Source organism: Acinonyx jubatus, chromosome A1 (genome assembly GCF_027475565.1).
Source record: "Acinonyx jubatus isolate Ajub_Pintada_27869175 chromosome A1, VMU_Ajub_asm_v1.0, whole genome shotgun sequence".
Taxonomy (NCBI): Eukaryota; Metazoa; Chordata; class Mammalia; order Carnivora; family Felidae; genus Acinonyx; species Acinonyx jubatus.
This window is the reverse complement of record NC_069380.1, coordinates 123,577,377-123,599,168: the sequence shown is the minus strand read 5'-3', so window position 1 is coordinate 123,599,168 and position 21,792 is coordinate 123,577,377. Positions and strand designations below refer to the sequence as shown.

Genomic DNA, 21,792 nt, shown 5'->3' with positions numbered 1-21,792 from the left:
GAGATAATTTCTAGAGAGATGTGGGCTGCTACTGAGCAGGAAAGATCAAAATCAATGGCCAGTCCAACCTTTCTTTTTTTTTTTTTCCATCTTCCAGCATTTATAACATATCTAATTTTACATAAGAAATAATATATAAAAATGGCTCATGTTATGAAAATTAGTCCCCAAAAGATTTTACTCAAGTTATGTTCAGTAATATATGAATGACGGCACAAGTCCTACTGATTTACAACAAGAAATAGGCAATTGCTTTTTTTTTTTTCTATACAGAGTAAACCTTTGTCACAACAAAGGTCTACTGATTTATTTATTTTTTTTGGTTTATTTATTTATTTTGAGAGAGAGAGGGAGCAGGAGAGAGGCAGGGAGAGGGGGAGAGAGAGAATCCTAAATAGGCTCTGCATGGTCAATGCAGAGGCCAACGTGGGGCTCGAACTCACGAACCACAAGATCATGACCTGAGCCAAAATCAAGAGTTGGATGCTTGGGGCACTTGGGTGGCTCAGTCAGTTAAGTGTGTGACTTCGGCTCCAGTCATGACCTCATGATTCGTGAGTTCGAGCTCCATGTCGGGCTCTGTGCTCACAGCTCAGAGCCTGGAGCCTGCTTCGGATTCTGTGTCTCCATCTCTCTCTGACTCTTCCCTACTCAGTTGCATGCACTCGCTCACTCTCTCTCTCAAAAATAAGTAAACATTAAAAAAAAAGAGTTGGATGCTTAACCAACTGAGCCACCCAGGCACCAACCCCCCCTACTGATTTGTTAATGTGGGTATGGCCATGATATAACCAGTTTTATATTATGTAGACTTTCTATCAGAAGTCTTTGTGGGGGAGGGGGACCCCACCTGGGTGGCTCAGTTAAGCATCTGACTCTGATTTCAGCTCAGGTCATGATCTCACTGTTTGTGGGTTCAAGTCCCACAACAGGTTCTGTCCTGATAGCATGAAGCCTGCTTGGGATTCTCTCCTTCTCTCTCTGCCCCTCCCCTGCTTGTGCTCTTTCTCTCAAAATAAATAAATAAATATTAAAAAAGAAAGTCTTTATGGGGGGAGACAGCTATTTCTAGTATTGTAGAAATCTTATTTAATCCTTTGAGTGATACAGGCACAGAACCTCACTTTCAAAAAGCCCGTATTCTGGTCAATAACATGAAGAGTTAAATAATATGGAGGCCAAAGATCAAAGACAGTAATACAACTTATTGTCAACAATGATTATAAGCAGTTTAATACCACCTTAGTGATTCTGATGGATTCATATTTATAAATTATTCCAAAAATGCTAAAAATATATGCTAAATATATGCTAAAAATAAACTAAAAATCAGTTTATCTGACCTCATGGATTAGTTTCAACCAAACTGTCACTCCATTTGAATTTTAAGATTAAATTTAATTAAGCAAAATTGACGAGATTTGGAAAAGTTGAAAGTGGTATAGACACATGAAGAGTATGTATGAAATTAACCAAAATTAAACCAATAGAATATATTAATGGGTAATCATACTGCAGTCATTTGTTCAGTAGCTAACTTAGGCCAACCTAGACAAGAAAAGTGCAAGTGCTTTGATGGCAGGGCCTTTCTCTGGCATCTCCTATAGCTACGAACAGAGCGCTCAGAGCAACGTATGTCATGGGCTCCATAAACAATTGCTGATTTAGAGTCAGAGTAGCTGGTTATCACTTCTAATAAACAAATACCTAGGAAATAACACTGTGCAGATATTGTACCCAGCAGATACACACAGCCTATTTAACTCATAACTTCTAGCATAAATTAGTGCCTCTGGGACATAAAAACAATTTCAAAGAGAACAAGAATATTCAAAAGCTTTTTTAAAAAACTTATTTACTGTTTAATTTCCATCCAAGTTAGTTAGCATATTTTGCAACAATGATTTCAGGGGTAGATTCCTTAATGCCCCTTACCCATTTAGATCATCCCCCCTCCCACAACCCTTCCAGTAACCCTCTGTTTGTTCTCCATATTTAACAGTATTTTATGTTTTGTCCCCCTCCCTGTTTTTATATTATTTTTGCTTCCCTTCCCTTATGTTCATCTGTTTTGTATCTTAAATTCCTCATGACTGAAGTCATATGATATTTGTCTTTTTTTTTAAATTTTTTTTTAAACGTTTATTTATTTTTGAGACAGAGACAGAGCATGAATGGGGGAGGGGCAGAGAGAGAGGGAGACACAGAATCGGAAGCAGGCTCCAGGCTCTGAGCCATCAACCCAGAGCCCGATGCGGGGCTCGAACTCACGGACCACGAGATCGTGACCTGAGCTGAAGTCGGACGCTTAACCGACTGAGCCACCCAGGCGCCCCAATATTTGTCTTTCTTTAACTAATTTCACTTAGCTTAATGCCCTCCAGTTCCATCCATATAGTTGCAAATGGCAAGATTTCATTCTTTTTGATTGCCAAGTAATACTCCATTGTGTGTGTGTGTGTGTGTGTGTGTGTGTGTGTGTGTGTGTGTGTATACCACATCTTCTTTATCCATTCATCCATCCATGGACATTTGGGCTCTTTCCATACTTTGGCTACTGTCAATAGCGCTGCTATAAACCTTGGGGTGCATGTGTCCCTTCGAAACAGCACACCTGTATCCCTTGGATAAATACCTAGTAGTGTGATTGCTGGGTTGTAGGGTAGCTCTATTTTTAATTTTTTGAGGAACGTCCATACTGTTTTCCAGAGCGACTGCATCAGTTTTCATTACTACCAGCAGGCAAAAGAGATCCTCTTTCTCTACATCCTCACCAATAATGTTAGCGAGGTGTGAGGTAGTATCTCATTGTGGTTTTGATCAAAAGGTTTTCTGACTTCTAAATCAGTAATTTTTAAAATACTGAATGAACAATCATTGTGCAAATATAACAATGGAGTTTACAAAAGGCAGAGAGCCACTAGACAGTATCAAAGCATTCTTCAAGGTAGCAACTCCATATGGAATTTTTTTGGCAGTCAATTACCCATGACCGAGTCTATGGAGTAAACTATATGCCTGAAGGTCTCCTTTTAGAGAATTCAAGTGAATCAAAAAGAAAAGCATACTGTGGGGCATCTGACTGTCTCAGTCAGTGGAGCATGGGACTCTTGATCTTGAGGCTATAACTTTGAACCCCATGTTGGGAGTACAGATTTACTTAAAATAAAATCTTAGGGGTGCCTGGATGGCTCAGTCAGTTGAGCACCTGATTCCTGATTTTGGCTCAGGTCATGATCTCATGGTTGTGAGATCAAATCTCACACAGAGCTCTGTGCTGGGTGTGGAGCCTGCTTAAGATTCTCTCTCAAAAACAAATAAATAAATTTTTAAAAGTGTATTTTAGCTACATTGTTCTGTACCATATGTTCTTAGATATGTAGTAAAAATATATAAATATATTTAAAGCAAGACTACAGAATAATGAATAAACACTAACGGATTGATAAGTGAATTACTGGTAGTTGTAACTGTTATAAATTCAAACACCATTAAAATGTTTTTAAATGTAAATAACATACTGATAACTACCAACTAGGACAATATTATGATGAATGGAGAATACATTATTCTTTTAATTTTTATTTATTTTGAGAAAGGTACAGAGAGCAAGTGGGGGTAGGGGTAGAGAGAGGAGACAGAATCCCAAGCAGGCTCCATGCTGTCAGTGCACAGCCCGATGCAGGACTTGAATTCACAAACTGTGAGATCATAACCTGAGCTGAGACCAAGAGTTGGACACTCAAACGACTGAGCCACCCAGGTGCCCCAAGTGAAGAAAGAAAAGATTCTAGATTGTTTTATGAGCTACATTTTTATTTAACTCTACTCAACACTATTTTATGATTAAAAGGCACCTTTCTTGGTCACATATTCATACCAATATTCAAATATGAGTCTGATAAAACTACTTTGCAGGAAAAGTAAATATTGTATAATTAACACATGAGGCTAATGGATGGACTTCAGGAGCTTCCAAAGTTACTGACACAATGAACGTAAAACACCAAGGCTAGTCTTTCAGGTAGACACACTTATACATGAGTAAATATCAAACTAAAGGGGCTGTTTTTCCTGTGCCTACATAAATCAAGAAAAAGATACAATGAAAAATGAATGTTCAAAAATACCTCTTAGTCCCAGGAAGAATATAAAGCAGCAATGCAAAAACTTGATTAGTAAGTTTCCTTGGTACATCCCTATCTCTCAGCTGACACATTCCATTAAGAACTACTATGTTTAAGTTAATTAATTTACCACAAACAGATCAGTCTAAATGCATTACTGGTAACATCACACAGTAATGGAACTATGATATGCTATCCAAATCTGGGGTAAAAAAAAATCACTCTGCCTTCTAAATGTGCTAATAGATGAATTTGAAAATCAATAAATTTGTATCAAATGAGAATAATTATATATACTTTATCAAGCCAGAGGACATATAACAGTCATATGTAATGACAAGTATGTGACGGACCAGTCAAGAAAATGTCTACAACAGAAGTTAAAACTTGCCAGGAGGCAATAAGAATTTATTTATTTTTGTTGTTTATTTTTAGAGAGAGAAAGAATACAAGCAGAGGAGGTACAGAAAGAGAGGAGAGAGGGAATCCCAAGCCGGGTCTGTGCTATCAGCGCAAAGCCCGATGCAGGGCTTGATTTCACTAACTGTGAGATCATGACCTGAAGCTGAGATGAAGAATTGGACACAAACGACTGAGCCACGCAGGCTCAGAATTTAAAGAAAATTAAAGGAAGTAAGATGAATCAAGGTAGTAATCAAGTTAGGTTAGTAAGGAAATAAAAATCCTAGAAGAAGATTAGCGATTTGAAATCGAAAACGTTTTTAAAAAGGCACTCAGAGAAAAACAAGACGGTGAAGGCAGACATCTTTTCAAGGTCACACCCCTCATGTATGTGCATAAAAGAAAACAAATCAGACTAAAGTGAACCAACAATGATTCAAGTTCAGTGAAATTCACGGACTTGTCACAAATTATGAACTAAAATTAAATGGCAATATTTATGGTAGATGAGTGAAAACTATAAAAACTGTCGGAATTGAATAGAAATGAGTTTTGTGATTTAAAAAAAATGTTTTACTGTTTATTTATTTTTTGAGAGAGACAGAAAGGGAGGGAGGGAGACAAAGTCTGACATAGGGCTCGAATTCACAAACTGTGAGATCATAACCTGAGCCAAAACAGTTAGATGCTTAACCGACTGAGCCACCCAGGCACCCTCAGTTTCATGATTTTGTAAGATTGATCAACTCACAAAATACATGAAAATCCTTGTGACAGAAAAACAATGCTATTCTGCTAACAATAACAGACAAATGGACTGAAAAGTTGCTGCCAAGGGAATGTTTATTACTTAAACTAAGTATTTTTCAAAAATACTTGTTTTACTCATCACAGTAATGACCTTTGTAACAATATTTCTAACTACTACTATTCTTCCATCCATCTTTCCAGAGAGAAGATTCATACTATTCTTTTCTTCACACCCACGAACTTGGGAGATCTACCAGGCCTAATGTAAACTAGTTTCTGAGAACCACTGTTTACAGAGGGAGTTTAAGACCAATATGGTCCCATTTCTCATTTCTTCCTCTCCAAAAAAAAACCCACGGAAGCTTCAAAAACTTTTAATCCTGAGGCTTGTATTCTTTTGATAGTCACTGCTAAAAATTCCAGTTTATCCCCCACTTTGTTGTGTCCTTGATACCTGATGAAGAACCTTTAGAAACCTTTGAGAAAAATAGGACATATGAGCATCCTCTTCCTGAACTGTTGATCACAGATTAGTAAGCAAGGAAAAGGATACTAATACTTTATAGTATCGGGTAAATGTCTATTTCCTTTTAAGAATTCCCCTTTGTGCTACACGACAAATCTAGGGTTGTGTCTAAATGACAACCAATGGATAAGTATAGGGGGCTTTTACAATACGTTACAGAAGTAGACTGGAACTCCCTACACCACTACTGGGGACAGCTTCCCACAAAGCACTGTCTCCTGTCCTCAGTCTAAGAGCACTAGTACATAGTCCATGGCACAAAGCAGGTATTGGGGGGTGGGGGGAGGGATGGCTGTTCCTTAACCATTTTGCTTTTCATCAAAAAGATCCCAAATCAGTGTTATATGGAGGCTCTGGTGTATGCTTTTCTTTGGAACTTTCTCCAATGGGTGTGTTAACTACATTTTTACTAAGTCAATTATTTTTCAAAAAGCATGGCAGTTCAGTTTGAGTATTCTTTTAAGAGATCAAATGAGTACGGCTAGTAATTGGAAGACTGGACTGTTACTGTATATATTCCTCTCTTTTAAGAAAAGTTGGTTTACAGTTAAAAATGTAACAATTTGAGTGAATACCATCTATGTTGATAAAAAACCCTTGGGCTATTTTCACTGTTCCCAGATTAATGGAGGAGAGTATGATATAGCACCAAATTAGAGCACAAAGCCCTCTTACATCCTTTGCTAGGAGAATGATTTCTTTCAAATGCCGCAGAACAGCTGATACTATTTCTATAGTACTACTTCCTTCTAGCTGGTGGAAAGGCATGTTAACTGGGATGCTCAAAATGAGGAAAAATGACTTCCTAATAAATGTTGCTTTTCTTATTTATGCTTTTAATGCTAGAAACCCACTCTGTTCAATGAATGTTGGCATGTCTACTACATGTAAGCTCTGGTCTAAGCATCAGATATACAAAGTGGGATAAAGAAACAAAAGATAAATAAGACAGGACCTCTATCCCTCCAGGTGCTTAGTCTAGCACTTCTCTATGGTAAAGAAAATATGAGGCCATCTCTGCAACAATAGAAGTATTTTAACATACCATAAATAGTTGCAAGGATGGAGTGGATCTCCATCCCTTAAATTTATCTAGGGGAATCCTGGAAAGATCCACAGAGAAGGTAACACCTGAATAATTTTAAAGGAAAGAGAAGGACTGGCATGGAGTTGATTAAGGCTGAAAGATTTTCTAGACAAAAGATCTAACTTTGGTGAAAATAATGTTCTATAAAATACTAAACAGTTTATAACCCTACTGTTAGGAAATATTAGATAAAATGAAATTAAATGAGTTTATTTAAAGACCTATGTGCATCTTAATTTTCTAAGAGGGGTGAAAAAAGAAGATACACAGTATTCCTCACATTGGCACAGAAGCCCCTTTTAGCAGAACACCTTTGGTAGAGTAGTGGTTCTTGGTATATATTGTGAGAAATCTGTACTGAATCATCTATATAGTCCCTTTTGGCTCAAATAAGTCAATATATCTAAGAAGAAAAATCTAGAGAAGAAAGTAAAACTAGCTGTCTTACTATCTTAATGTAAGACTTCTCAAGCTATCATAAAATTCAGCATGTCTTTAGAGCAACTAAGGCTCTAAGATTTCCAAATATGGAGAAAAAGATTATTTGACAGCCAGCTAGAGAGATGGGTAAAATCACCTGATGTGAACCCATCCTAAGAGAAGTGGGTGTCAGACATGCAAACTTGGACTAATCTAACTACTAGCAGAGGCCAGAGTTTGTCACTAAGATTTGCCCCTGTCTACTCACTCTCTGCCAAGGACTTAGGTCTTGGGTAAACGTTAAGACACCAGACAAAGGGGAAAAAAAAAACAAAAACAAAACCTGGACAAGCCATTTTCTCTAATCTCTATATGCCTAAGGAAAGCCCCAGAATATGAAATAAAAAAGGCTCCTGGGGCACAGTCTTCACTTTACTGCAAACACCCAAAGCTCTGGCCCAGTGGTAGCACTCTCATGTTTTTGGCACTGATGGCCACATTCCTGGTTTTTATCTTGACGAAGTCCCAGTTGTTCGTTTTTGCTTTTCTTTCCCTTGCCTCTGGAGACACGTCTAGTAAGAAGTTGCTATGACTGAGGTCAAAGAAGTTGCTGCCTGTGTTCTCCTCTAGAATTTTTGATGTTTTCCTGTCTTACATTTAGGTCTTTTACCCGTTTTGCGTTTGTGTATGGTGTAAGAAAGTGATCCAGGTTCATTCTTCTGCATGTCACTATCCAGTTTTCCCAGCACCATTTGCTGAAGAGATTGTCTTTTTCCACTGGATGCTCTTTCCTGCTTTGTCAAAGATTAGTTGGCCATACATCTGTGAGCCCATTCCTGGGTTCTCTATTCTGTTCCATTGACCTATGTGTCTGTTTTTGTGTCAGTACCATACAGTGTTGATGATTACAGCTTGGTAATACAGCTTGAAGTCTGGAATTGTGATGCCTCCAGCTTCGGTTTGCTTTTTCAGGACTGCTTTGGCTATTTGGGGTCTTTTCTGGTTCCATACAAATTTTAGAATTGTTTGTTCTAGCTCTGTGAAGAATGTTCTAGTTCTGTGTTTTGATAGGGATTGCATCAAATGTGTAGATTTGGGTAGTATCGGCATTTTAACAGTATTTGTTCTTCCAACCCACGGGCATGGAATGTTTTTCCATTTCTTTGTGTTTGTTCAATTTATTTCAAAAGCTTTCTATAACTTTCAGTGTACGAATCTCTTACCTCTTTGGTTAGGTTTATTCCTAGGTATTTTATGGTTTTGGGTGCAATTATAAGTGCGATAGATTCCTTTATTTCTCTTTCTGCTGCTTCATTATCGGTGTACAGAAATGCAACCAATTTCTGTACATTGATTTTATATCCTGCAACTTGCTGAATTCATGTATCATTTCTAGCAGTTTTTTGGTGGAGTATTTCGGGTTTTCCATGTAGAATATCATGTCATCTGCGAAGAGTGAAAATCTGACTTTTTCCAGGCTGATTTAGATGTCTTTTATTTCTTTGTGTTGTCTGATTGCTGAGGCTAGAGCTTCCAACACTATGCTGAACAACAGTGGTGAGTGGACATCCCTGTTGTGTTCCTGATCTCAGGGAGAAAGCTCTCTGTTTTTCCCCACTGAGGATGATATTAGCTATAGGTCTTTCATAAATGGTCTTTATGATCTTGAGGTATGTTCCTTCTATCCCTGCTTGAGGGTTTTTATCAAGAAATGATGCTGTATTTGTCAAATGTTTTTTCTGCATCTATTAAGAGGATTGTCTGTTTATATATATATATACACACACACACACACACATACATATACATACATAGAGAGCACATGCGTGTGAGTGGGGGAGGGGCAGAGAGCGAGGGAGAGAGAGAATCCCAAGCAGGGTCCATGCTCAGCATGGAGCCCAATAAGGGGCTCGATTTGTGCGAGACCATGACCTGAGCCGAAACCAAGAGTCATATGCTTAACTGACTAAGCCACCCAGGAACCCCTGATTCGTTTATTAATGCCACTATATAAATGCTTTAGTCCTACAAGGGAGATATAATATAAACAAAAATATAAAGCTCAACATGACCCATAAACTCCCTTATTTGTTAAATCTGGAGAGTACCTTCTAATAGTTTATTTGTGTAAAATATTCTTTGCTACTCCTATAATCCTGTGGCTCCCAGTATTTTAAAATCTGAGAAGCCTTTCTTACCATCAGCAAGTTACACATGTGAATCCATAGACCCTATGAAAACTCAGGCTAGGAAATACTAAACTTACAGACTCTGTACACTTGATAGTCATTACATAAAAGCAATTTAAACCTCATCACAAAAAGAGGTGAGTATTATATTTAAGAGTCTATCAAAGCTCTCTCGGAAATGTCAAACACCTGTTAGGAAGAACATTCAAGAAAGGAGAGACCACAAAACATGGACTTTCAGTTGTTTTACATTAAAAACTCTTCTAGTTTTTTTTTTTTTAATTAAACACAAATTTCTCTTTCTTAAAAGAACAGCCATTTTTGCATATTTAAGTGCTACAAGTCAAAAAGATGTAAAGTAGTACCTACCCTGAAATGAGAAATGAAGCATGGCTGGTTTCTGGTCAAGTCTTGGCTGCAATGGTGACAATGGTCCAATTTGAATTCTGACTCCCCTGGTCCAGAGCTCTCTGCAGACATACAGCCTGCTTTTATCCTAATCTGGTGTCATCATTTCAGAAATGCTTAATATGGAGGCATTTGGGTGGCTCAGTCAGTTGAGTGTCCATTCGGCTCAGGTCATGATCTCGTGGTTGATGAGTTTGAGCCCCACATCAGGCTCACTACTGTCAGCCTGTTACCACAGAGCCTGCTTCAGATGCTCTGCCCCTTCTCTCTCTGCCCCTCACCAACTTGTGCTCTCCTCCAAAATAAACGTTTAAAAAAAAAAAAAAGAAATGCTTAATCTGTGTCACAGAAGTGATGGTTTGCTTTTTGTAAATGAAGAAAAGCTGAGATGTTAATATTTAATGTGTCATTTTGAGTGCTAACCTGAAAACACAATTACTGTAAAATCTTTTTGATTCTGTATTATTAAATATTATGCTTTTTATATTTAGAATGCTTATCATTCATTCAGCCAATTATTACTGCTTATTTAAGTAATAAAAGTAGATATCACTGCAACTTTTTTTTTAAGATCTGCTGTCTTAGATACAATTCATTCCTCAAACTGAAAAAGTGACTAACCTTTGGTTAATTACATCTGGTATTTAGGACACAAACTTGACATATTTGAATAAAAAACATAAACATTTTATATGGAATAAATTCTAATACCTTACACAATGTATATATGATTTTTTAGTTCCAGATTTTAATACAAAATGTCATTCCTCTGTGAGCTGTACAATTACTCTGTCTATATCAGCAAGTATAAATCAATCTAGTGTACTGTCTAGCTCTTCTGGTAAGAAAAAAAAATTCTCTACTTATATAGTCCAATAAACAAGTGGAAAAAGCTGCAAATGACTGACGCCTAACAATAAATTAAGCCAAAACACCACAAATGTGTCAATAAACTACAAGTAATGGCCATGTAAAATTCTCAAATAAAATATTTTAATTCTATTACTGCTGTGTTTGCTAGTGTTCACGTTCTCAACCTGTCACTGATGAGATAACATCTTGTTAATAACTATAAAAGTACCATATGGATTATTGTGAAATAGGTATTTAGATTTCCAACTTGACTTCAGGAATCTCCTCAAATGACCTACAGCCAAGTTGTGATCAAACTACTTCTGTACTAACATTCTAGGTGACTGAGGTCTCCCCCAGTAGATGTTGACCAATTTCGTATGTTCCTTATTCCCCTTCAGTTATTCCTTGGCATAATTTCTTCCCAGACATTTGCTCACCTATTCCTACTCAATGAGTGTCCACATACCCATCTTGAAACAAAACAAAAACTTTGGGCCAGTGAGTACATTACAATCATGGGAAGGTTTTGAAACCTGCAAAGTGCTGAATCGTGTTTAGGTTAAGGTTTTATTTTCCGCAACTGGTTTTGATGGCACAAACCTCCTCTAAGAATACTAGGCACACCTTATTTAATCCACTGGAAGATGAGATCAGGAGTGAACCTAACTTCTTTGTTCTTTGGCTGGCATAAGCTATCTATATACAGTTGAAAAAACTAAGAATTCAAAGTGAAACAGAACATTCTAGAATGGAATGAGAAGAAAAAAACTTCATTCAGCAGGTGGCAGTCTTTCCTTAAAAATGTAACCTAAGTGATTATTACTATCAAAGATGTCATTTGCCCCACTAATCACTTTAAAGAGAAGGTACATTAATTCTGATATCCGGTCCCAAATATAGTCTGAATCATTACTGTCTGTCTACCTAAATAACGTCTTCCTTATTTCAACAGAATTCTGGAGGTGTTCCTGAATATGCCAATTCCTTTTCACTGTAGCAAAAGGTACAATTTAGTAGAATCCAATAATTGCATTAATTTTAAAATGGCAGGTTTTGACTTATGACAGCCTAGTACATTCTTCAAAAGACAGTCATTTTAACCATCTCTAATTTTAATTAACTCAGTTATAAAAGAATGATCTGAATGAAAATGGTGCAAAAGATTATACATATATAAATTGTATTATTGTGTTATTCCTGTTTTATTATTTTTTTATTATTTATTTATTTTTTAAAAATGTTTATTTATCTTTGAGAGACAGAGAGAGACAGAGCGTGAGTGGGGGAGGGACAGAGAGAGAGGGAGACACAGAATCCGAAACAGGCTCCAGGCGCCGAGCCGTCAGCCCAGAGCCCGATGTGGGGCTCGAACCCACGGACTGTGAGATCATGACCTGAGTCAAAGCCTGACGCTCAACCGACTGAGCCACCCAGGTGCCCCATGTTATTCCTGTTTTAAATCATGGCAGGCACCAACTCTTTTTCCTAAGCATGTATATGAATATTCTTTTTACCTGGAATAACTTTGACTCAATTCATTACCATTCTGGCTGATATCCAACCTCGAAACTTTTAGGTTGAAAAATGGAAACAAAGCTGACAATAAAATGTGAGTTTATCTAGTACACAAAAGAAGGAAAAAATAAAAATAAAATTTGTCTAGTTTTCCTTGGCGTATCTCTTGGTCTCAATGCCCTGTAGTTGTCACCTTACCACTTAAGTTCTAGGGTCATCTCTACCTTAGAGAAACTGTCCCAGAGGCTGGCTTTCAGTCTGAGTTTGGAGGGATAGATTCTTCCATCCCCTCTCAGCAAATTGCACTATTAAAATGGACACTTATCTGTCTCCAACACTTGACTGTGCAATCCTTGAGGGCAGAAAGTGGAGGGGGGGGTGTCTCAACATTATGTCCCCCACCCTAGCAAAAAGCTTGGCATATGGGAGATACTTAATAAATACATGCTGAATAAAGGAAAAGACTGATCTTTCCCCTTGTGCTATATTTTACTTGAGGGTAAGACCAGGTCTTACTCATTTTCCATTCTAACATTATGGACCTTCAAATGCTTGGTACCTATACACGGCAGGCTGGGAGGAAGGAATGCCTTTCCAATATGAGCCTCCAAACCATATCTCTATGACCACGCTTTGTGGAAAGAATGAAAAGTGGAAGATTTCATCCCAGTAGAATACTAAGAGATGGCCGGTAAAAGAAGCCAAGAACCACAAATTTAGACATCTGTATTTCAGTGAAAAAAACTTTCCCAAAGTTTGGGAACTTGAGCATGACTCTCATTTTGTTAATGCCTGATGATTTTCCTGTGGTTAGTAAGAATAAAAAGTCTTGAAGGAGAACCCAACAGGATTTGTGCATGGGAGGGGAGAGGCAGAAGTCATGAGACTACTATCTTACTAGGAAGGAACCTCAGAGGGAATTAGCCAAGGGGGTTGATGAATGGGGGTATGTCCAGGGAAGCGGTAGTGTTGGAAGCCCAAATCTAGACTACTCAAACATGGACTCTCCTAGTTTAGGGGAAAACAGGTGGTGGGATGCATTAGAAGCCATAGCATAAGCATGAAAAATAGACCATCAATTTCTAGAAGACCAATTTTATTCTAAGATTTGGGAGTGAGTTGCAATGAAAGTCTTTCATTGAATATACAAATGTGACTAGGGGCTCCTGAGTGTCTCTGTCGGTGAAGCATCCAACTTTGGCTCAGGTCATGATCTCACGGTCCGTGAGTTTGAGTCCCATGTCGGGCTCCGTGCTGATGGCTCAGAGCCTGGAGCCTGCTTCGGATTCTGTGTCTCCCTCTCTCTCTGCCCCTCCCCCACTCATGCTCTGTCTCTGTCTCTGTCTCTCTCTCTCTCAAAAATATAAAAAAAATTTTAATTAAAAAAAATACAAATATGACTAAAAAATAAAATTCAAATGAATTCAATGTTAGCCAATGACACAAAGATGTTCATTGTTCCAAACAAGCATTCTCAGGATGGCAGACTGCATGGGACACTCCTGGGTCCTTCAGCAGAACTGAATGGATGTCCAAAGTGTTCACAAATAAGCTAAAGCAGCTGTTCTCAACCGTGTTCCCATCAGTTTGATGTTTACATAAAGATATGACAAAACTTCAAAAAACTGTTCAGAGAACATAATTTATCAAGGCCACAGCAACTAGCCATATATAAGCAATAAGTCACCCTCTACCTGAGGCAGAGAGAAGATAAACTGCATAACTGTCAAGCATACACCATATCTCTACCACTTTCCACCCAAGAAAGCCTATCAGTTATATCTGTTATACAACAGAGTAATATTTATAGGGATATTTCTAAATATGTCCTAAACTATTTTTCTAAAAATATTTTAAATCTTTGATACTTTATTACCAAGAAAGTACTATGGGATCATACCCCTACATGCATCACCAAACCACACCTTCAGCATCAAAATGTGACTGGCTACCAGTTAGGTATGCATGCTGACCAAGTTAAAACAGGACCAGGTTACTATTTCTAAGAGGCAACTGTTAAGTGACAATTAGGAAGAGGGTAGAGAACTATCAGAGCCACCAAGACGGCTTGGACAGAAAGCAATCTTCTGAACACTTAGGGCAGGGAAAGTCACTTAAAAAAAAAAGTGTTCCTTGTCACCCTCAGGGAAGTCTGTAAGACATGAACAAACTGTGCATGTAGAAACCATGAAATGGGTTCCAAGTACAATCACAACCGTGTTTTGTTAGAACATAATGTCTGTAAGAGCAGGGATTTTTATCTGTTCCCTCACTGCTGTATTCCTAGTGCCTGGCACATAGCCAGTTCTTAATAAATTTGTTGAGTGAGCGAATGTTTTGTTACACCATGAACTATAATAATTTAAACACAGAAAAAAATGCCTATCTACATATTTCATAACCATGGCAAACTTTTAATCACAGACTGGCTTCCTATTCACCATTCAGTCAAGTGCCCTCCCAGCCTCCTCCTCAAGAAACGTCTGTTTCAGAAAAGCACGCTCACTACTTGAACAACAAAACCTCCTCTCTTTGCTCCATCTTTTCAGTCTATAAGCATTCTCCCCTCTCCTAGCCTTAAAATAAAGACCAATCACATCAATCCTAAATGCTTCTTTGCCTTTGCTAACCCTTAGGCTTTCTCCTCTCTCCCCTTCCATCTTCTGCCAGCTTCTCAAGAGGAGCCTGTGCTTCCTCACCGCCCTGTTACTCCTTAACGAAGCACAGGTGCTCCGATGCCCACCACCCCACTAAAACTGCTGGTCAGAAGACAGTCACTACCACCTTCACATTCCTTGCCCAATGGCACTGCCACTGCTGACCATTTTCTCCATGGACAATGTCCTCTCCCCTGCCTTTTGGGTGTCATCTGTCCTGTAACATCTCCTTTGCAGGTTCTCCTCTGCTCTCTTCCGTGAAATCCTGGCACTCCTCAGAAGGAGGAATCTGAGCTAGGATTTCCCCACTACTCTTTCAGAGGTCCGGAAATGAACCGGGGCTGATCTATCAAGGAATTAAAATTGCCCACAGCAACTCCCCATTCATTCTTCAATCTTCAGCAATTGTGAAAGATTCTGAGCAACCCAGGGTTCAAGTGAGCAAAGGTATCCTTACAAACATTCATAAGAAGCCATGAAACTTCAATCTCAAAGGAGGAATTATTATCACTGTAATAAGATATGTAAGATTAAGCATATCTTACTTTCCACAAGTTATTTTCTTAAAAGATGTATATAAGTAAAATACACATAATAAAATCATTTTCAGGAGTTTGGCACTGCATCATTTTTGATTGTTTTCTTAGGAGAGTGTGTGTGTGTCAGCTTACTTTTTTTATTAAGAGGCCTTTCTTACAGCACAATGATATTTCTTTCTTCATCTTTTTTCTTCAATGCCTACATCATCTGTACCCTAAAAAGATAATCAGTAGGCAGCATTTATGAAGTTGTCCTCATATCCAGTATATACATGAATACTGTCAAATCCAGGCAGAATGGACAACTACCCCTATTTTCTCCAAGAGTTTCTCCTGAACCTAGCTACCAGTAGTGCTATAACCAGTCAGAGGACACAAGAAGTCAATCATCTTTTTACCTCCCCAAATGAGTTCCTAGCACAGTAGTATGCACACAGTATGCCAGTAAACATGGCCTGAATTGAGGTGACAGTTTAAGTTTCTACAAGGAGCACGTATGTAAGTTTTACAGGACAGCAAAAACATTACTATGATTTTTAAGAAAACAAAATAAGGGAATAAAAGACAGTTAAGGGCAAAGATATTTATCTTGCCCTGAAGGAGATTTCATTTTTACCTGAGTGGACTTTCTATAGTTAAAGATAATCGCCTTTGTTAGGGAGGCATAGGGTCAGGGAGATTACTGAATTTTCTCAAAGCCACTAAGCTCTTCTAATTATCAAAGAAGATGTCTGCTGAACACAAAATAAAGATTCCACATTTGGGAGGCAGGCATTTGTTAACTTACATTACTAGTAGAGAACAAACATCAATAAGAGAATAAATGGACTAGAATTCACTTAGGCATACGTCTATATTGGATGTTAGCCTTAGATATTAATATCTTTACTCAAATTAGTAAACAGGCATAACCAACAATTAAATTACACCAACCAAAAAAAATGCTGAAGTCTGAATTGAATCTTTATTTAAAACCACTGGACATGAAAAATATTTTTTTAAGACCCACTTACACAAAGAGTTCTAATAACTACATTTAGGTGTAAAGAAATAAATTTCAAAATGCCTGAAATACCCAAGGCAGCTACCTTGGAGCATGCACTAGGACACTCAGGTGCAAGCTGAGGAGAGGTGGCACAGGAGGGAGTGGGTGTAAATACAGAACAGAGGATTACTACTCTGTCTCTTACTACTTCATTTGCCTGGAGAGGCTGCCTAACTCTTGTGAGGTATCTCCACCAACTATATAATGGAAGTAATGGCAGTGTCACAGGGTGCAGGGGAGACCAAGTCTGTGCGTGCAATCTGTGAAGGGTGAAGGCTCCACGGTGTTAACAATGACTACTTCTAATGCACATGCATTCCAAGCACATCTCCCATTCTGTTGGCAAAGGTCTGTGCATTAAGAATCCAACCATATTTTGGGAATGCAAACTGGTGCAGCCACTCTGGAAAACAGTATGAAGGTTCCTCAAAAAACTAAAAATAGAACTACCCTAAGACCCAGCAATTGCACCACTAGGTATTTATCCAAGGGATACAGGTGTGCTGTTTTGAAGGGACACATGCACCCCCATGTTTATAGCAGCACTATCAACAATAGCCAAAGTATGGAAAGAGCCCAAATGTCCACTGATGGATGAATGGATAAAGAAGATGTGGGGTATATGTATATATATAAAGATGATGTGGGGTGTATGTGTATACATATATATATATATATATAAAGAAGATGTAGGGTGTATACACACACACACACACACACACACACACACACACACACTGGAGTATTTCTCGGCAATCCAAAAGAATGAAATCTTGCCGTGTGCAACTACATGGATGGAATTGGAGGGTATTATGCTAAGTGAAATTAGTCAGAGAAAGAAAAAAATCCTATGACTTCACTCCTATGAGGACTTTAAGAGACAAAACAGATGAACATAAGAGAAGGGAAACAAAAATAATATAAAAACAGGGAGGGGGACAAAACAGAAGAGACTCATAAATATGGAGAACAAACTGAGGGCTACTGGAGGGATTGTGGGAGGGGGGATGGGCTAAATGGGTAAGGGGCACTAAGTGATCTCCTGAAATCATTGTTGCACTATATACTAATTTGGATGTAAATATAAAAAAATTAAAAAAAAAAAAAAGAATCCGACCATATTTGCACCCTAGAGCCTACTCTCTTCTCTGGCACAGTAAACACAATGAAGTCTAAATTTATTTGTGTTTACAATTGGCTTTATTTTATACCAACTTCACATCACAATGAAAAATGTTAACATGGTTCAGTGATGCTTCCTGTGTATTCTGGAAGACTTAACCATAATTTAAAAAGTCATAATCAGATATGATTTTTACTCCAATAAAAGGCAAGAAAAGGAAATAAATAAAAGATAATAAAATGTATGTGCTGGGGTGCCTGGGTGGCTCAGTTGGTTAAGTGCCCAAATCTTGCTTTCACTTCAGATCACGATCTCATGGTTTATGACATTAAGACCCGCGTTGGCTCTGCCTGTCCTCCACTCATGCGCTCTAAAAATAAATAAACTTTAAAAAAATGTGCTGATGTAACTCAAACCTATCTCCTGATTTAAAATATATGTATAATGTATATAAACCATATATTTATATACATATATTGTGTATATATATGTATATGTATATGTGTATATATATGTATATATATATGTGTGTGTGTATATATATATGTATATATATGTGTGTGTAATATATATATATATATGCATATATATATATAAAAGATTATCAAAAAGGTTAAGAGCACACAGTCTTGGAGTCAGACTACCAGGGTTCACATCCAGGCTTCAAGGTCAACTAGCTGCCAAGTTACCTCAACTCTCAGAGTGTCTGCTTTCTCAATTGTAAAATGGGAATAAAACTTCACAAGGATGGTGTAAGTCTTAAATGAGAGAAGCTATAGGATGCACCCAGTGGACCAGGCACAGAGGAAGTGAGCTATTACTGCTCTTTCCAATAAGAGCAGCACAGCAGGAGTACGCTGCTGAACTAGGATGAGCTGATGGGAACTCAGCACTGGCCAGCCCCAGCCGCCTCAGCCCAGGACTCCACTGCTCCAGATCTCTAATGCCACTGTGATACTTAGAGAGGCAGGTGCTTGCACTTTGGAATTCTGAAGTGCTGGGACCATAAATCCTAGTGCTGTATTGTTACCCTTTGAAAGCACTTTCATAGCCAGCATTTCATTCAATTTTCTCAAATGCTTGAAGTATGAAAGACATTATTTCCCATTCATAGATGAGGACAAACTCAAAGTGGTTCAAGTACTTTACTCAATGGTCTGCACAGGTGGGAAGACAGTACTGGGTACAGGCCTGTTGGTGTGAGCTGATGCTAACACGCCGTCTACCACAATCAGCTCCTGGAGAGCAAGTTTGATGTTTTTCAACTAAAGACACAGAAAATTCCCTATACAATAGCTGAAAGGGAAAAGAAGGAATCAGATGTGTCCATAAAGAACTCTTGAATTTGAAATGCAATTTGATTAGGCTTTTCATTTTAAATGAAACAGGAAAGAAAACTTCAATTTTCTATCAGAATAGTTTTAATTTTCAAAGTATTATCCACATTTTCTCACCTTTAAGTTGGGCTACTTGACTCTTCAGAGGTCAAAGAAAAATTCTTGTGGAATTCATTTGTTCCTAATTTTTTTCATTAGTCCTACATAAGCAATAATAAACATCTTGAAATAGACTAAAATATTCACGTTTTTAAAGAATGTTTAAAGTTCTAAGAGAAAGTAACAGGTAATGATTCAAAATATCATTTAATAAGTGAAGTGAACATGCTACCAATTTTTTGAAAGGGCAGTCTAAAGGCCCCACTTGTAGTTAGTCTGATTAAACTTGAATCACAAAATGAATAATTAGAAACACATCAAGTTACAAATCAGGGGCTAAAAAAAATTTAGGCCTAGGTGTTTTGTGGTCCATCTGCCTCTGTCAGAGTCTAGCTATCCCGTAAGAAGCTGATCAGGTTTTGCAGTTCACTGGCCGTAAAGATCGATTTCAGTTGCTCCTGCCACTGCCATCACTGCCACCACCAGCAGCCCCTCTGTTCTCCATCCCATTCCTGATCTAGTCGCCTCTAAAAGTCTCAATGGCTGCTTCTGTGCTCCAGCAAGGGAGAACAGGTCAATATCCTGAGCAAGTCTTATCCAGAAGCAGTTCTCTGGTACCTGAACTGATATAAGCCAGGGATTCCACCCTGGCTTCAGCCGCAGCATAGCAGTGGACCCCTCTGATGTCCAGGATACAGGGTGAGACCCAGTGATATTTTGCTTCTCAGACTTATACAGGGAAGACCCCAAAATAACTACTAGGCAGCAGGGCAGAAACTGAAAGCCACAGCAGCCAAGAGCGCTAACTTCACCATTTCCTCACAACAATCACAGGTGACATAATCCTGGAGGGGAGGTGGTGATGGCTGTCATGTCTTCACAGTGACCACAGTGTCCAAACCCCAAATTCTTACACATCATCTTAAGAAAACAAGATTTTATCCCATTTTCACAGGTAAAAGAGCTGTGGAAGAAAGGGCTGAAATTCTGAAATTATAACATTTCCAGGATATTTTAACGGTTTATGGAAAAAAACACTGTATTTAGAAAGATTTGATGCACACGGCTAACTAAGCACATGGGGGAAAAATGAACACTTAAAATATATCCCTTAAGCAGAAACTTTTTATGAAATGTAAATACTTTTATCAATGTTTTTAATGCAATTTCTCACAGTACACTTAAAATCAGTCCCAGATTAGCTATTTAAAAAATCAATAATTGATAGCATATTATTTTTCTAGGTCTTTGGGCTAATTTCTGTGACAGATTTAAAAACAATACGGCTTCAGCCAATATAAAATGTAGCTCCTGTACTCTGTATTCCCATGAAATAATATATTGGGGCAAAAGTAACCCAAAGCATGAGAACAGAAATCAGCCTATGAAGAGAAGGATGGTATAACTATCCAAAGTGTACAGCAAATTGATCACAAGGGCAAACCCTATCAATGCTTAATAAATAATTTATAAAGTAATATTTATTTTTTTTTTTTTTAGTAATTTTGTTTTTCAACGTTTATTTATTTTTTTTGGGACAGAGAGAGACAGAGCATGAACGGGGGAGGGGCAGAGAGAGAGGGAGACACAGAATCGGAAACAGGCTCCAGGCTCTGAGCCATCAGCCCAGAGCCTGACGCGGGGCTCAAACTCACGGACCGTGAGATCGTGACCTGGCTGAAGTCGGACGCTCAACCGACTGTGCCACCCAGGCGCCCCAGTAATATTTATTTTTAATAAAGGACTAAGAAATAGAGAAAAAATGTGATTGCAATGGCATTATAGGAAACTTGCTAAGGCAAAGAATTCAGTGCAGGTGGCTTACTAACAGCAAGTCTTAGAGCCACTGTCCAGCACAAGTGAAAAGTCAAGACCTGTCTGTGTTTTGGGGGGTCAGGGGGCAGGGGACAGGACATGTGTATGTGTTGTAGGCAGGGAATATTAAACAGAGAAAGAACTCAGAAACAAAAATTTCATCTTGGCTCGGTATATGGCCAACCATATTCTCTACTCATATAAGAAACTTCTACTCACTTGCTTTTAGTAATTAAAATCTGTGACATTCAGTATTTTGGGGAACCTTCAATAAGAATAAAGCATTATATTACACAATTTAATTCTTAGCAAGTTGCTGTATTTAGAGATAAGATGACTTTCAGACACTGATGGTTTTAGATTTTATCACCAAAACTTGGCCCAGGAAGTAAGAGGGAGAAGAGAAATCAAGAAGTTTGCAACATAAACCTTTTCTCTTGGATGCCCAAAGTGTCTTCATGGATCTAATCCCCAAAACGGAAGGCTCTGTTCTCACACATCTCTGGCATTATTTAAAACTCCTAGAGAATCCTCTTGCAGTGGAGGAAATGTTCTACCATGCATTTATAAAACTGCAGGATGATTTGTTTGCATTGTGCAAATTGACAGTCTACCTGCCTTATTCAGTGGTAACAAAAACTTTTGCTAGTTATCAGTCACAATAAGCTAAAGGAATAGTGCTAATTCCAACTGAGACTCAAAAGAACTTTGCTCTATTTCTCATCACAGCTGTGTCTGTGGATAAATCAGGTGCTAGCAGCATGTAGTAAGTGCTCCCAAATACCTGAATAGCTGATCCCAACATTCAAAATCCAGGAACTGTATGGGTTGTGATGGAAGCAGAAAAGGTCAAGTATTCTTCAGTACCAGGAATCCAAAGACAAACAGTGATTAGTAC

The 21,792-nt window shown here is 38.2% G+C and overlaps 1 protein-coding gene and 1 long non-coding RNA gene across 8 annotated transcripts in view; one reads left to right on the top strand and one right to left on the bottom strand.

Annotated features, from left to right (window-relative positions):
* The window catches only part of LOC113594399 (uncharacterized), a 71,157-nt gene extending 64,830 nt beyond the window's left edge, over positions 1 to 6,327 (top strand). The window contains exon 6 of the long non-coding RNA XR_003414799.2: positions 5,481 to 6,327. This is a non-coding gene — a long non-coding RNA (uncharacterized LOC113594399). The remainder of the gene's footprint in view (positions 1 to 5,480) is intronic.
* Positions 1 to 21,792, bottom strand: part of MAP3K1 (mitogen-activated protein kinase kinase kinase 1) — a 77,026-nt gene that overhangs the window by 38,336 nt on the left and 16,898 nt on the right. Inside the window, exon 1 of one of the 7 annotated variants that reach the window (XM_053223112.1) lies at positions 9,871 to 14,262. The exons of the other annotated variants lie outside the window; for them this stretch is intronic. The gene's annotated coding sequence lies outside the window, so the exon portion shown is untranslated. Of the gene's footprint in view, positions 1 to 9,870; positions 14,263 to 21,792 lie in introns of those variants that run through there. 7 annotated transcript variants of the gene reach the window in all.